Source organism: Chenopodium album, chromosome 13, assembly GCF_948465745.1.
Source record: "Chenopodium album chromosome 13, dcCheAlbu1.1, whole genome shotgun sequence".
NCBI classification, from domain to species: domain Eukaryota; kingdom Viridiplantae; phylum Streptophyta; class Magnoliopsida; order Caryophyllales; family Amaranthaceae; genus Chenopodium; species Chenopodium album.
The window spans coordinates 15763823-15778590 of record NC_137846.1 but is presented as its reverse complement, the minus strand read 5'-3'; the positions used below and the strand labels follow the sequence as shown (position 1 = coordinate 15778590).

Here is a 14768-nt window from a genome sequence, read left to right as displayed (position 1 = left end):
ATCCTAATTAGTATTTTAAATCGAATTCCGTACTCTTGTGATGAAAATTTTAAATTTATTGATATATTTACCAAGTTGAAAGAGGAGGAGAAAAAATAAACTTTATATTTCTATTAGGGTTGTAAAAATAAGGGGAAAATGGTTGCTTTAAGTAAAGAAATGAAAGTTTAGGGACTTATAGAGTGAGGTGACTAATGTAATTATAGGCCAAAGTTTAGGAACCTACAGAGACACATGGTGCTCCCACACAAGAGTGATTATAAGTTTTAACCAATAAGTGTAATTTAGTTCAATTAAACTTATCTAATTTCAACTAAACCAATTTAATTTTAGTAAAAATTATTTACTTTATAAAAATATACAAAGTGAGATAATTTAAGTGTGAATTTATGGTCGCCACCATTTACTTCAGTTAAACACATTTAGTTAATAATCTAAAGCAATTATTATTTTCTTCTAGAAATTAACACAAGAAAAAAGAAGAATAAAAAAGAAAACCCTTAAAATTGTCTCACATAAAACCCAAAAAAAATTGAAAATCATTCAGAACACAAAACACATAGAAAAAAACCTTGAAATTGACACACAAAAACCCAAAAAATTGAAAAACTTTTAGAACATAAACTCATGAAAAAATAAATTGTCAATTAATGAGAAAAGTGGGGTGGTATTATTTTTATTCTAGTTCCATAATTTTATTTAGTTTTATATAAAAAAGTTTGGGTTTTTTTTGCTCTCTCACTTTGAAAACACATTACATTTTTTGATTTTATTTATTTTTATTTAAATTTATTTTGGTGTGTGAAATATAAAAGGGGTTAGGAGTTAGGATTTGAGGATGTGTGGTTAATGAATTTAGTTGGAATATATTGTAAAAAATTTGATTACGAAATAATGGTAGGAAGTAAAGGAATGATAAAAAAAATATAAAATATATCATGATTATCAAATTTTATTAGCAATTTTTATTCTTGCCAACTCACTTAATAAATATTTGGATAAAAAACTCACTTTATAAATTCCTAAGCTTTTGTTTATATTTAATTTAATTAATTGACTAATGATCTAACAAGTCCCTAAACTTTTGCTTGAAAAAAACAATTGTAGTCCCTAAACTTTTGTTGACTCATTGTTGGAAGTCCCTGAAATTTGGTTTAGTTGGCATATTGACATCCCTAAACTTTGCTGACTAGGAAGTTCCTCCACCAGAAATGGTGAGGCTAAGGTGGTTGAGGGACTTTTTTGCCTCATTTCAAAGATAAGGGACCAAATGTGCTACTAGTGGCAAAGTTGAGGGACCGTATTTTAGCTTAACTCCAAGTTTATGTCGGTGATAAACAAATTTTGTTTCTCACGGGGATAAAAGTGTAATTTGTGCGCTGAAAATGAGTAAAACCGCTACTTGAGATAGCGATTTTGCCTTAAAACCGCTACCTCGGGTAGCGATGTATAAACGAAATTTGTTTATCGCAGAGATTAACTGGGACAACCTCATTAAATACTCCCTCCATTTTTTTATTTGCATCACTTTCAATGTCTTTGTTTTAAATGTATCATTTATATATTTGGTAACTTTTTACTGTACTATATTTTATCATTTTTCTCTCATATTTTAAACCCCATTCAAATTATTTTATCATTTCTCTCTCTTCCATATTCCCCACTTAAATAATAAAAATATCTATTTTCTCTCACATACCTTTTTTTTCATGGTCACCATCTTACTTTTACTATAATAATTTATTCACCCACTCACAATATTTTACTATTCTCCTAAAACTTTATGCATTCTCAAGTGATGCAAATAAAAAAAAAATAAAAAAAAATAAAAAATAAAGAAACAGAGGGAGTACAAATCATTTTTGCTGAAATTAAATTAATTTTAGAAACGGAGTAATAATTTAATCAACGGGTTTTGTGTGTGGCCAGCTAACACACGAGTAACCCCACCAAATGCTCTGACCAATCGAGTAACCCCTGACCAAGTAACCTCTAACCCACCGAGTAACCCTTGACTGACTGAGTGAGTAAACCCCTGACCAAGTGAGTGACCCTAACCGAGAGAGTAACCCCTGACCAAGTAACTCCAACTATTCTTTCAAAAAAAAAATGTGGTTGGTCACACAGTGTGGCCAGCAACGTATGAAAGTTTGTGTAATTTAATTGAACTTAATGTAACGATTTTTTTTTTATTTTGTAAAAATAATTTAAGGAAAGTAATAAACAAGGCCCTTATAAGAAGCTAATAGAGGAAATATTGAAGATAAAATAACATTAATTACACCGATTTGCGTATGATTTTGTCATGAATTCACAACTTAATTCCATTTCTGTAAGTATTTAACGTTTATATATAGCCCTAAGGGCTACATATATCATTACCCATAATTTAAATGCTAGTTTACTATTCATTGCTTTTAATTAAGCCTATGTATCATGTAAAATTCTCAAATCTCATTTATTAGTTTAACCAACAATTTTAATGTGGCTGACATACATTGTGGCTAGCTGTAAGACCTATTGAGCCATGCGTGGCATGACGTGCATGTGCAAAGGCGCACTACGACTTGGCTATGGTGCTAGGCCTTGTACATAGTACTATACGACCCTATGGTGTGGTTGATAAGTAAATAAGGGCATATGGTTGCCTCTATAAGTAGCTTGGGTAAGCTAAGGTCCATTGGATGGGCATTGGACCCAAGGGTTGGGGCCAACAACCCATTATTGTTTTACTATCATTGGCGTGTTCACTAGTATTTCAAGCCTATGTCAATATAAAGCTCTTTAGGGGGAGCAGTAATACTCATGGCTTGGTGCGGCCATGGGTGCATCATTGGCTAAGGCCATAATGCATGTACCTAGCGTGGCGTGGGCTACCTAGACCTTAAGCATAAGGGTGGCGGCTTAATTACTTGGTGGGCTTAATGACTTGGGTTATGAGCGATGGCTTGTGGCGAGCCTTTGCTGGTGCGTGCTTGGCCTTGGGTATGAAGTGACGTGTCGGTTGGGCTATGATACGGAGCATTGAAGCGACGCGACGCTTGGGCAGCTGCATTGCTTCGAAGCGATGTGACGCATGGGCTATGGCATGGGACACCAAAGCGACGTGACGCTTGGCCGTGGTGCGGTGTTGCGAAGCGACACGATGCTTGGTTTGGCACGGTGTTAACGAAGCAGCGCATTGGTGCGATACAACACGAAGCGTTTCATTGCTTGGTGCGGATCAGCACCAATGTGTGAAGTGACATCTGATGCGAATGGGTATCTTAGCGAAGGGGTGCTTTGGATAGAGGCGTCGGTTGGTGCGAGACGACGGTTAGTAAACCGTTGCGTGGCCTATGGGATGGACACTCAGTTGAAGCGACGCAGCCCTTCACATTGGGATGACGGTTTGTGGATCAAGGTAAAGCGAAGAGACACAAAGGATAACACTAGTACAAAACTAACCTCAAGTAACACCCAAAAGGTGTTACATAAAGTGGTAAAGTGTTTTTTTGATTGGCTAAACATAATAATCAAAATAAAAAGAAAGTAAACTTCAGTCTCTTCCAGACCTCAAATTTCTAAAAGCCAGTCAGCATGGTTGCAGCAAACAGCAGTAATAATAGCGCATAGCAGCAGCTAGCTAGCAAAAACAACAGCTTCCAGCAACAGCAAACATTAATACCAGATGGGAGCAGTAGCAGCAAACAGTAGTAGCAGCAGAAAACAGCAGCAGTAGCGGATAGTAGTGGCAGTTGAAGACAGTAATAGACAGCAATATAAGCAAAAAATAGCAGTAACAGCAAAACACCATTGCCTTACTCTGCCCTATCTTAGTATGGACACCATTCCCAATCTTAACCTCCCCTTGCTTATTGTGGAATGATTTTTTTTTCAATTCAGTAAACTTGCCTAATCTCACTTGGGAATTTTCAAATATAGAAGAGACTACCTAGTACCTTCCTCTTATATTATTGTATTACTTTATTTTGATGTTGGTCGACACGTGTTCCAATCTGCTGTTGTGTCGTCTGCATCATATCCAAATCCATTCCCAATTGGATTTTTCTTTGTGTTGAATCTCTCCCTTGCAACCCTTGATCTAAGTGTTGTTTTTTTGTGTTTGGACACCATTTTCGTGTCCACGAACTGGGATTGAACAACTGAACTAGACTAAATAATAACCATTTCTTTTTCTTTTGTGTTTGCAGCTAGCACTTTCTTCCTCCTGATCCTACAGAGTACAAGAGCAAAATAATTGATTTACATAGTTAAAGGTCATCACCATGGCATATGGCTTCAGATTTTAACTGCTCATGACAGTGCAAGGTTTAATTGTAAAAAATTTGCTTTCTACATTCCCAGACAGCAGCATATATATTAGATGAATTGAAACAAGTTTAAATTCAATAGCAACTCGCTCAATGTGCACAATCTCACAATCCAAACGATGATGATCATCTCACTATCTCATGTATGAATTCCATGTTCAAGTAGAAACAAATACTAGCGAAATATGAGCAATTCACCAAAAACAAAAGAATTGAAGTAAAAGCAAAAACAAAAATACAAGGGAAACTATATTAAGCTATCATGGAGCAGAATGAATCAGTAAGGGAATGAGAAGATCACCTCGAGTAATCAAAATGGAATCTAATCTATTTCTTGGCAAAATATGAGCTATTCACCAAAAACAACAAGAAAACTGAAGTAAAAGCAAAAACAAGAATGCAAGGGTAACAATAGTACACTAATCATCAAGGCCTTATTATTCTCTATATTTATTTTTATAGATTAAAACTAATTTCACACACTAAAATCAGATTTAGATTTTGCTCATAACTGCATTTACAAAGTACAACTGATTTTAGTTGATATTATGATCCCACCCCCACCCCCCCCAAAAAAAAAAATAGACTCAAACTCATTCAATAAGCATTTATCCTAAACCAAGCCCAGTCAAACTCGGCATCGATCCAGCTACCAACATACAACTCACAACTGAATGAAATTCAACAACTATTTATCCTAAATCAGTTTTTCAATAGAATCAATACAAGCTCACACAATCATCAATTAAATTACATAAATCATCAATTTTAAAACAGATTTATTAATTCTACAAAATCTGAAACTTCACAATTGATTTTAGTGGAGAGTTATGTGCCTTCAATAGTCGTCAGCCTTGCCAACTCGTCGGATTTTTGGAGCTTTGATCAGTTGGAGCCTTAATACTCTCAACAGGAGGGTGCTTCACTACTCTCCTCTACAGTACTTCAAAAGATTACAAACAAATACGTGACTAGTGCTTCTAAGAACATTTATGTACAAGCAAGCAAATTTGATGACCAATACAGTACACAGTCAAAAGAATACATAAATTACCCATAATACATAATGCATAAATAAGAAAAATAGCACTTAACATAAGCTATCTCGCATAGATAGCTCAAGACTATTGATCGACAATGTTAATGTAGCGTTAAAAGCCATACAACTTTAATACATTTGAACAAAAATTGAGCTTAAATAAATGTAAAAAGTCTTGAACTAGTAAAATAAATAAAAATAAGCAAATTTCCCTACCTTATAAAAAGTGGGAGAATACTCTTATGAATAGTGTCAAGACATATATAACCCTAAAAATGTTTATTTACCATTATACCCTTACCATTATACCCCCATTAATATTGATTGCTTATCTCCCTGACTCTCTATGCGTTATCCCTGAATCCCTAATGACCTGATGTGATTGACTAATGCTTTTCCACTTTCTTTCTCGTAATTCATATGCGTCCCTTTCTCTCCTTCCTCCTCTACCTCTCTACTCTCTCTCCTCGATTGAAGCAAACTATATATTAGTTCTCCATTGAAGTGCCTACCGAGTTTTCTCTCCTCCATTGAAGCGCTTACCGAGCTTCCTCTCCTTTATTGAAGTAGTTTCAGCGATGAGGTAATTCTTTACAGTGAGGTAATTTTTTTTTTTTTTCCTTATTGTTGAATATCAATTTCACAATCTAGCTTAACTGTATTTGTCAATATAATCAATTGGATTTAAAATTGAAATTTATATTAAATTCTGATTTTGGTTTTAATTTTTGATTTTTACTTTTTGATTTTTTGGGTTGAGGCTTTGCTGAATCATGCCCAAGCTTCAAGCTTCTTATTCACTTCATCCGATCGCCATATCTCGACTGCCGAAGGCCCAAAGCTCTATTAACCCAGAAAGTTTCAAGCTTAAGAGATGAGTTGGTTAAGATTAAGGATGATTCTGATGTCTTTTTTGCTTTTGCTAATGTCTTTTTTGGTTAAGGTTAATCTTTGATCTAATGTCTTTTTTGCTTGTGCTAATTTTGACTTCAAGCTTGGTAAAGAATTTTTTAGGTGTGATTTGGGTTACATCTATGTGGGTTTTTTTTTTAATTTTTTTTTTATTTAAATTAAACTTTGCAATTGTAATTGTTTTTTGGATTGATTGTTTTAATTGTTTGTTATAAAAGAATATCACAAGAAACTATTGTTGGGTACATCTCATGGACTTAGTTTATGATTTGAACTGTAAAGGTTTCCTGCATTTGCTCTTGTGCATGTATTATACGAAGTAAAATACTTCTCCTCTTTGGCTTTCTTTCCATAATAAACTTGAATTAGTCAAATCAAATTTGGTAATTAAGATATATGGCTAAGTCACATGGATTGTTATCGAACTTGCCAGCAAAAACAAATTGTCAATCTCACCATATCATAGAGTAGTGCTGCAACAAATGGTATATGAATTGGGAAGATTGATATGTCTAGTTTATGTAGTATTTTACCCTCGTTCCTTGGTCATTATTAGTAGTGTTTTTGGCTCTTTAGAGCCACTTTTATTACTAATATGTGTTTTCTAGTGTTTTCGTAGTTTTGGTTGAGTTTTGTAGGGAATTGCACCTTTGGAGTACTTTCCCGGGAATTTATGGAGCAACTACGAGTATTGGAGGAGCACAGCCATCTTTCGTAGCCCAAGATCGGTTAGAGTAATCAAACCGGTGAATAAGGGCTCGACTTGTGTGAAGACGAGGCATTTGGACCGAATGATTAAAGCCCCAAAGAGGATATTTGGTTTGGGCCAACTTACGAGCCTAAACGAGGAGTCCAAGCGGCCCAAGGGTGTCCGCCCGATGGTCCGCCCGATGGTCTGCCCGATGGTCCACCCTGATGGTCCGCCCGGTGGTCCGCCCGATGGCGCGCCCGATCAGGCAAAGAAGACTTATATCGCAACAGCCCTTCGCCCGATCAAAAAGGCGCGCCCGGTCGGGCGCGTGTCTTTGATAGATCTTTTAAGCATCGTTTAGTTTGTTTTAGTTTAGGATTCTTGCTTATTATAAATATGTTTTTGTTAAGCAAGTTTAGAATTCTCTTCTCCCCTCCCTTACTCTATCTTTTCTCTCTCTAACTTTTCTCTTTCTCTCTTCTCTTAAACTCTTAGTATTATTTTCTCTCTCTACAACTCTGGTTCCTTTTAACTTTGGTAACGATTTCTTCTCTTTTAATCTCAGTTATTTATTTTATTTCTTTACTCTATCATGACTACTTTTATTGCTTCGTTTAGTTTAGATTTAATTATGTCTGAGTAGTTTAATTCTAGGGTTTATGGGGATCCATAATTAATATGAAGGGATAATTTGTTATTATTGATTATTGATATTGCATGATAACTTCTTATTGAATTGTTTTGATTCTTTGCAATTAGATTATGAATCGAGCAGATGTAATTTGATTGTGAATGTTTAGCAATATTGAATTGATGAACCGAGCAGATGTTAATTTAATATTAAAGGTTATTTTCAATAGGAACTTAGATCTAGTAAATTGCGAGAGCCTGTTAGATCTATGTTGTTTAATAAATTGCGAGAGCCTGTTAATCATGTTATTTGTGCAATGTTAATTATTAATTGTTATGTTTTATCCCGGATTATTAATTATTGGTGAACCTGTGACCCTAGGCCTTCTTATTATCGACTTTCTCCCTAAACTTAATCTTCGTAGTATAATTTCACATTATAAACAACAAATTGGTTACTTTAATAATTTAGATTATATTAATTAATTAGGAGTAGAAAGACTAGTTTCCCTGTGGATTCGACCCTAATTCCCTATCTACTTTAGTTAGAGGATTTAGGTAATACTTTTGATTAGGTGATACGACTTAAGCCTGTCAAAATTTGGCGCCGTTGCCGGGGAAACGGTTATATTTTTTATTTCTAATTGTTTTTGTAGTCTAGATTATTTTCCTTCGTCCCGGAGAACATAAGTTCTTTGGGACAGTTCTCATATTTGTTGTTTAGTTCTTTGTTTATGCCCAGGTGTTCCAGATCAGGCTACATTCCATTCGATCCTGAGATCGAGCGCTCTTTCCATAGGCAAAAGAATTTATACAGGCAAATATTGGCGAGTTCTGGTGGTGAAATTCCTAGAGACCCTTCATCTGATTCTAGTGATTCTAGTGATCCAGACACTTCTTCAGAATCAGAATTAGAGATGGGAGAAATTCCACCTAAAAAGCTCAGCGACTATTCTCAACCATCTTTGGCGCATTTTCCCCACCTTTCTCCTACGCCAGATCTCGAGGGAGTTCAATTCGAGATCAAGCCCCAGTTCATCACGATGATAGAAAGGAAGCAATTTAGTGGAGTTAAGGGTGAAGACCCAAATCTACACATTGCTGACTACTGTCAATATTGTAACACTATAAGGCAAGCTGGGGTCACGCAAGACCAAATAAGGGAGATTCTCTTTCCTTTCTCTTTATGTGGAAAAGCTAAACTGTGGTTTAATGGTTTAAATAGAACTGCACTTGGCATTACTAATTGGGAGACTCTTGTTTTGAATTTTTATAACAAGTATTACCCTGCAGAGAAAACAGCTCTATTGAGAAGCGGAATTCAAAATTTCGCCCAAGAGCCAGATGAGTCACTATATGAAGCTTGGGAGAGATTCAAAGACCTGCAGAGAGAGTGCCCTCATCATAACTTAGCACAGTGGCAGTTGATACAAGCTTTCTACAATGGGATCGGAAATTCTTCTAGAGCAATTTTGGATTCTGCAGCTAATGGGAGGTTTATGAACCTCAATGTTGATGATGCAGGTCAGGTTATTGAAGATATGGCGATCCATAATTCCCAATATGGGAATCCTAGAGGTTTTGCAAACAAGGGAAAACACCACGTCGATTATGTATCCTTTTTGCAATCTCAATTAACCTCTATTTGTCAGAAATTGGATAACCTTACTACTGCTAATTATAAAATAGCTAATGTTTCTGCAATTGATAATAATGCTAATGATGCTTTCTGTGAAAATTGTGGAATTGTAGGTCATTGGGAACATGAGTGTAGGAGTTCCATGGAGCAGGTTAACGCTTTTCAGTCCATCAAGCAAAATAACCCATACTCCAACACCTATAATCCCGGGTATCGGAACCATCATTATCTTTCCTACAAGAGTACTAATGTGCAAAATCTCACACCTCCACCTCCACAACAACCACAACAACCAGCACCACCACCTCAGCAGAAATATTACCATCCCAATGCTGGCCAGAAAAACCAACCACAAACTCCTCCACCACCTTCTGACCCAGCTTTATCAGAAATTAGAGCGATGTTAACTAGTATGCAAAAGCATATGGAGAGTAGAGACTCACAAATTGACTCGATTGTAGCCCACAATAAAGTCATAGATACTCAAATTGCACAGTTAGCCGCTGCTCTTCAGGTTCGCCCACAAGGATCCCTACCATCGCAACCAGTACAACCCACAGATCAGGCGTTTGCAATTACCCTCAAGAGTGGTTCACACTATGATGGGCCTCCTATGCCCAAAGAAGATGAACCTATTTCAACAGAAATTGCTAATCCTGATTCCTTTATACCAAGGGATATTAATCCTAGCCCTACAGGGCTAAAGGGTAATACTAATATTTCTAATGATACATTGCAGGGTAAAACTCCAGGGAAGGTTGTAACTCAAGACAGGAGTAATGATGTGCAACAACCAATTATCAAACTACCATTCCCAAATCGACATTTGAAAACCAAGGTGGATAAGCAGTTTGGTAAGTTCCTTGACATGGTGAAGGATTTGCTGGTAACAGTTCTCTTTACAGAATTAATCACGCAAATACCTGCATATGCAAAATTCATGAAAGAAATATTGACTAGGAAAAGGTCTATTAGTAAGGTAGAGACTATCGCTTTTACTGCTGAATGTAGTGCCGTACTACAAAATAAATCTCCACCCAAACTAAAAGATCCCGGTAGTTTTTCTATCCCTTGTCATATTGGCAATTTAATGATTGATAATGCATTGTGTGATTTGGGCGCTAGTGTTAGTGTCATGCCATTATCTGTGTGTTTAAAGCTAAAAATGGGTAAATTAAAGTCTACTAATATTACTCTGCAAATGGCCGATCGTTCTTCTAAATACCCCATAGGCATATTAGAAGACGTCCCTGTTAGAGTAGGTACATTTTATATACCTGTGGATTTTGTTGTTCTTGATATGTCTGAGGATTTGCAAACCCCAATCATTTTGGGTAGACCCTTCCTTAATACTGCAGGAGCAATTATTGATGTAAAATGTGGTAAATTGACACTATCAGTAGCGGATGATAAAATTATTTTTAATTTGAATAATACCCCTAAAAGCCCCATGCTAGAGGAGAAGTGTTATAAAATTGATGTGGTTGGTAATTGTTCTAATAAGCCCCAGGCTTTTGTTAAAGATCCCTCGGAGGCGGTATCGTGTGTTGCATCTTCTACAGGTACAACTAACCGATGGATAGAGGAAGTGGACGCAATAGAGAGAGCCTTATACTGTGAAGGTCTTGGTTTTGAATATGAGAAGGTGGAAATAAGTACACAAGTTGCGGAAACTGAGCCTATAGTGAGAGTTCCACCAGATCGTGTTGTAATAGCTCAACAAAGTGATAAATCGAGGCAACCAACGGTCAAAAAGGGTTCTCAATCGAATAAAAGTAAAGACCCACCAGTTCAAGCCAATGAGGATCCACCCAATAGGGTGAATTGGCGCCTTACAGGGTGTGTTAGGAAGCCGAGTCGTGGTTTAAAAATCGCTCAACCGGGTGAAGAACCACCAGACCAGGCGATAGGCCAAGGGGCTTAACTTCCCGACATGTGGTAAGAGGGTCATGCGGGACCTAAATAAACCAGCGCTTTGCGGGAGGCAACACGTATTTTTCTTGTTTTTTTTAGTCTTCTTTCTATTTCTTGTGAGAGGAGAGAGGAGAGAGTTTAATGAGTTTATTGAGTTATACAGGTTAGAAGGAAAAGAGTTAGTCAAATTTGGAAAAAAGAGAAGGAGTCTCTCGTACCAAACATTGCCTCGGGCCCGACCGGGCGAAGGACCGCCCGACCGGGCGCGAGAGCAAGGGTGAAAAATTGACAATTTTTGCCCGACCGGGCGAAGGACCGCCCGACCGGGCGCGAGAGTTGACGAATACGGACATTTCGACTGCCCGACCGGGCGCGAGAACGAAGAGAATTTAAAGGGTTTATACCGCCCTACTGGGCGGTGTGGCGCCCGACCGGGCGCGAGAGCGGATCAGCAAAACTGCTCAACTTCAACAGGCCATAACTTTTGCGTTTCTTATTGGATTTGGGCGTGTGACCTATCGTTGGAAAGCTCTTTAAGTCTACTTTCCAATGCAATTAGAATCACTGCATTATCATCTATATATCAAAAGTTATGATCAGATTAGTGCACCTGACTCAATTTTTATCTTTTTTCCACTAACACTTTGTTTCTTTCTTGCCCAATTTTGTTCCAAAGAGATGCATTGCAATCCTGAGGCTTTGGTGACATTGATGTGGTGATGATGAAGAGTAGTCACCTTGAATACTTGCTTCCCCTTAAGACAATGAGGACATTGTCTGATTTAGCTTGGGGGGAGGTTCTCGTGTTCATATGGTATATCTTTCACTCTCTCTCTTTTTATTGGTATGCTTAGTGTAGTTTTACTGCTTTTCTAGTGTAGTTTTATTGCTTTCCTATAAGAAAAATACAAAAAAATTGAAAAAATTAAAAAATCTAAAAATACGTTCCAATGAATTGTAAATCATGCTTCTCTATGCCCCATACTTGAGAAAATTTGTTTTGATTCTTGGTTATTGATGATAAGCATTGTGGACTTGTTGGTCATGATTTGAAGTTTAATTGCTTGGATGCCTAAACATGCGTCAATTTTGTCCAACTACTTGTGAATATAGTGCTTGACTAGTTGATTTGGTTAGGAATGTGTGTTTAGTTCCTGGTATGTCAATGAATTTGAGTATTGGTTTGCAACTATGAGTAGTATTTCATGACTCACCTATTATGCACATGAGGAGGACGAAGGCGTTCATTCTTTTAGGTAGCCTTCAGACGATATTAGATACATTTGTTCCCATTTTGCTACCCATGTTGTTGCTTGTGCCCTTTTATTGTTTATTTAGCCACATTACAAGCCTTTTTAGCCCCATTGGTTACTATTCCCAAGCTTGGCTTGGGGGAGCTATAGTTAGTGAGGTGAGGGAGTTGTAGTGTGCACATTATTTGCACAATGTGGAGGTATAAGAAGAGTAATTTGTTCTTTGATTTTTGTGATTGGAAAAAATAAGAATTTGTGTTTCAAAGTTGAAATTTCCAATGTGGAATAAAAAGAAAAAAAAAAAGCAAAAGAAAAAAAATTGTTATATGTTCAAATTATCTATATGAAAGTTGCCCAAGAAAAATTCAAAGAAAAAAAAAAGTATCAAGTTTGAAAAAAAGAATGAGTTCAAAGTTTGTTTATTCACTCAAGTTCTACATTGTCATATTTTTATGAGTGATATTGTAAGAGTTGGGATTGTTTATATTGTTTGGAGTATATTTGGTGGATTGTTATTGGAGTTGGTTATGTTGGAGATGTGTATGATCATTATATTTGATCATGGGTTTATTAGGTTTTGGCTCCCTTTATGCATAGCTTAATTTTTCTCTCACATATCCCCAAATTTATCCTACCCCTTAACCTAACCTTACGTTACAAGCTTTTAAAGACCTTCCGACCTTGTGCATAGAGTTGTGTAGATGTGAAAGTGTTGTTTATCAATGCAAATTATCACTAGTGGAAAAATAGTTATCCGTAACGGGCAAAAATAGCCTATCCGTAACGGGCAACGGGCGTTACGTATGCTGCCGTTACGGATAGACTATGTTATTCGTAACGGGCGCTGCCCGTTACGAATAACCCGTTATTTGTAACGGGCAGTCAAACTGCCCATTACGAATAACGGGTTATTTGTAACGGACAGTTTGACTGTCCGTTACGAATAACAAGTTATTCGTAACGGGCATTTTAACCGCCCGTTACAAATACAATTGAACCCAAATTAAAAAAAAAATGCAGCAGGTGAAACCTGTTAGTCTGCTATCCTGATAATCTGCTATGATGCCAAATTTTAATTACTATTATCAATAATAATAATAAATGTAAAATTGAATTAATTATAAAATCAAAGATACAACTTTCACAAATGTCCAAATTGACTTTACAACAACTCTCAACATGAGTCAAAAGCTACTAAATAAATAATACTCTGTAATACAACATGAAAATTTAAACAAGTTTTATATTCCATATAGTAGACTAAGAACTTGAAAAATCTTGTAGAATTGTATACTGTCTTGATGAAGCTTAAATTTTGTACATCCATCTTTTAGGAATTGGTCAATGAGGTAGCCATGGGCTCCATGGATCTCCACTCCATCAAAACCTGATAACGCAGTTTATTCACTACAAATAAATAAGTAACCTATTAAGACATAAAATTGAAGCATTCTACTCATATAACAAACTAAATCAGCAACAACCCATATTACATTCAGAGCAAAACAATGAACACTTCTTATACAGTCAGAAAATACAAAATCAAGCAAACCCTAGAACAAAACCACTAGAGTTTCCAAACAGGTAGCAATGATGCAGCAAATAGGAGCAAGAAAGACAGTTTTCAGCAAGATCCTACAACGAAATTCGAAAGAGCGAGCCCTACCATAAAATTTAGAGGTTACACATTTGGGTTGGTACTTAAAATTTCTTAAAAAAAACCGGGCATGGCAAACCCATAGTCATGAAAATTAATAGTACATGCCCAATTGAGGTTATTAATCCCAGAAAATAAAAGATGGCACCAAATCTAAACAAGAAATGTCCAAGGAAATAGACATGGTAAACATAAACTCACTCACTTAACTGAGGTTATGGGAGAAAAGGAGTATATAAATGAACACACAATATGACCACACAAGACAAGATATGGCATAACATCGATCCATGAACAAGAGCAGAAGCGAATATGATACCTTTCATAGCCCCAAATGAAATTCACATTCTAAAAAGGGACAACAAGAGCAGCTTTAAGAATCCGAGTAACAACAACAGCATCAACAATATGATACCTCTATAGATTCAACCCACCAGAAGCGACCACAGCCAGAAAACTCCTATTCTCACTAGCAATCACCGGCGATTATCTCCGATGCCTAATCCTTCTTCCCTTCTCACCTAATCAACTCCAAGCAATTAAAAAAAAAAGAAAAAAATTAAAATCGCTAAAACACAAATAATAAGAAAAAATATCAAATTCAATCAAAAATCCAAAAAAGGGGGAAATTACCAAGAAAACTTCGTTGAGGTAAACACCAGATCCTCCGCTGCATCATCTTCTTCACCAGAATTGTACACCGGAGAGCGGCGATTCGGC

The 14768-nt window shown here is 36.5% G+C and overlaps 1 long non-coding RNA gene and 1 other non-coding gene across 2 annotated transcripts; both read right to left on the bottom strand.

Moving 5' to 3' along the window:
- Positions 1-8889: 8889 nt before the first annotated feature.
- On the bottom strand, positions 8890-8996 carry LOC145577179 (small nucleolar RNA R71). Its single transcript, XR_014098658.1, has one exon. It is a non-coding gene; the product is annotated as a small nucleolar RNA R71 (small nucleolar RNA).
- Positions 8997-13480: 4484 nt separating this feature from the next.
- LOC145576398 (uncharacterized) lies at positions 13481-14768 on the bottom strand. The gene is made up of 2 exons (XR_014098379.1): positions 14682-14768; positions 13481-14569 (listed from the first exon to the last, which is right to left on the bottom strand). It is a non-coding gene; the product is annotated as an uncharacterized LOC145576398 (long non-coding RNA).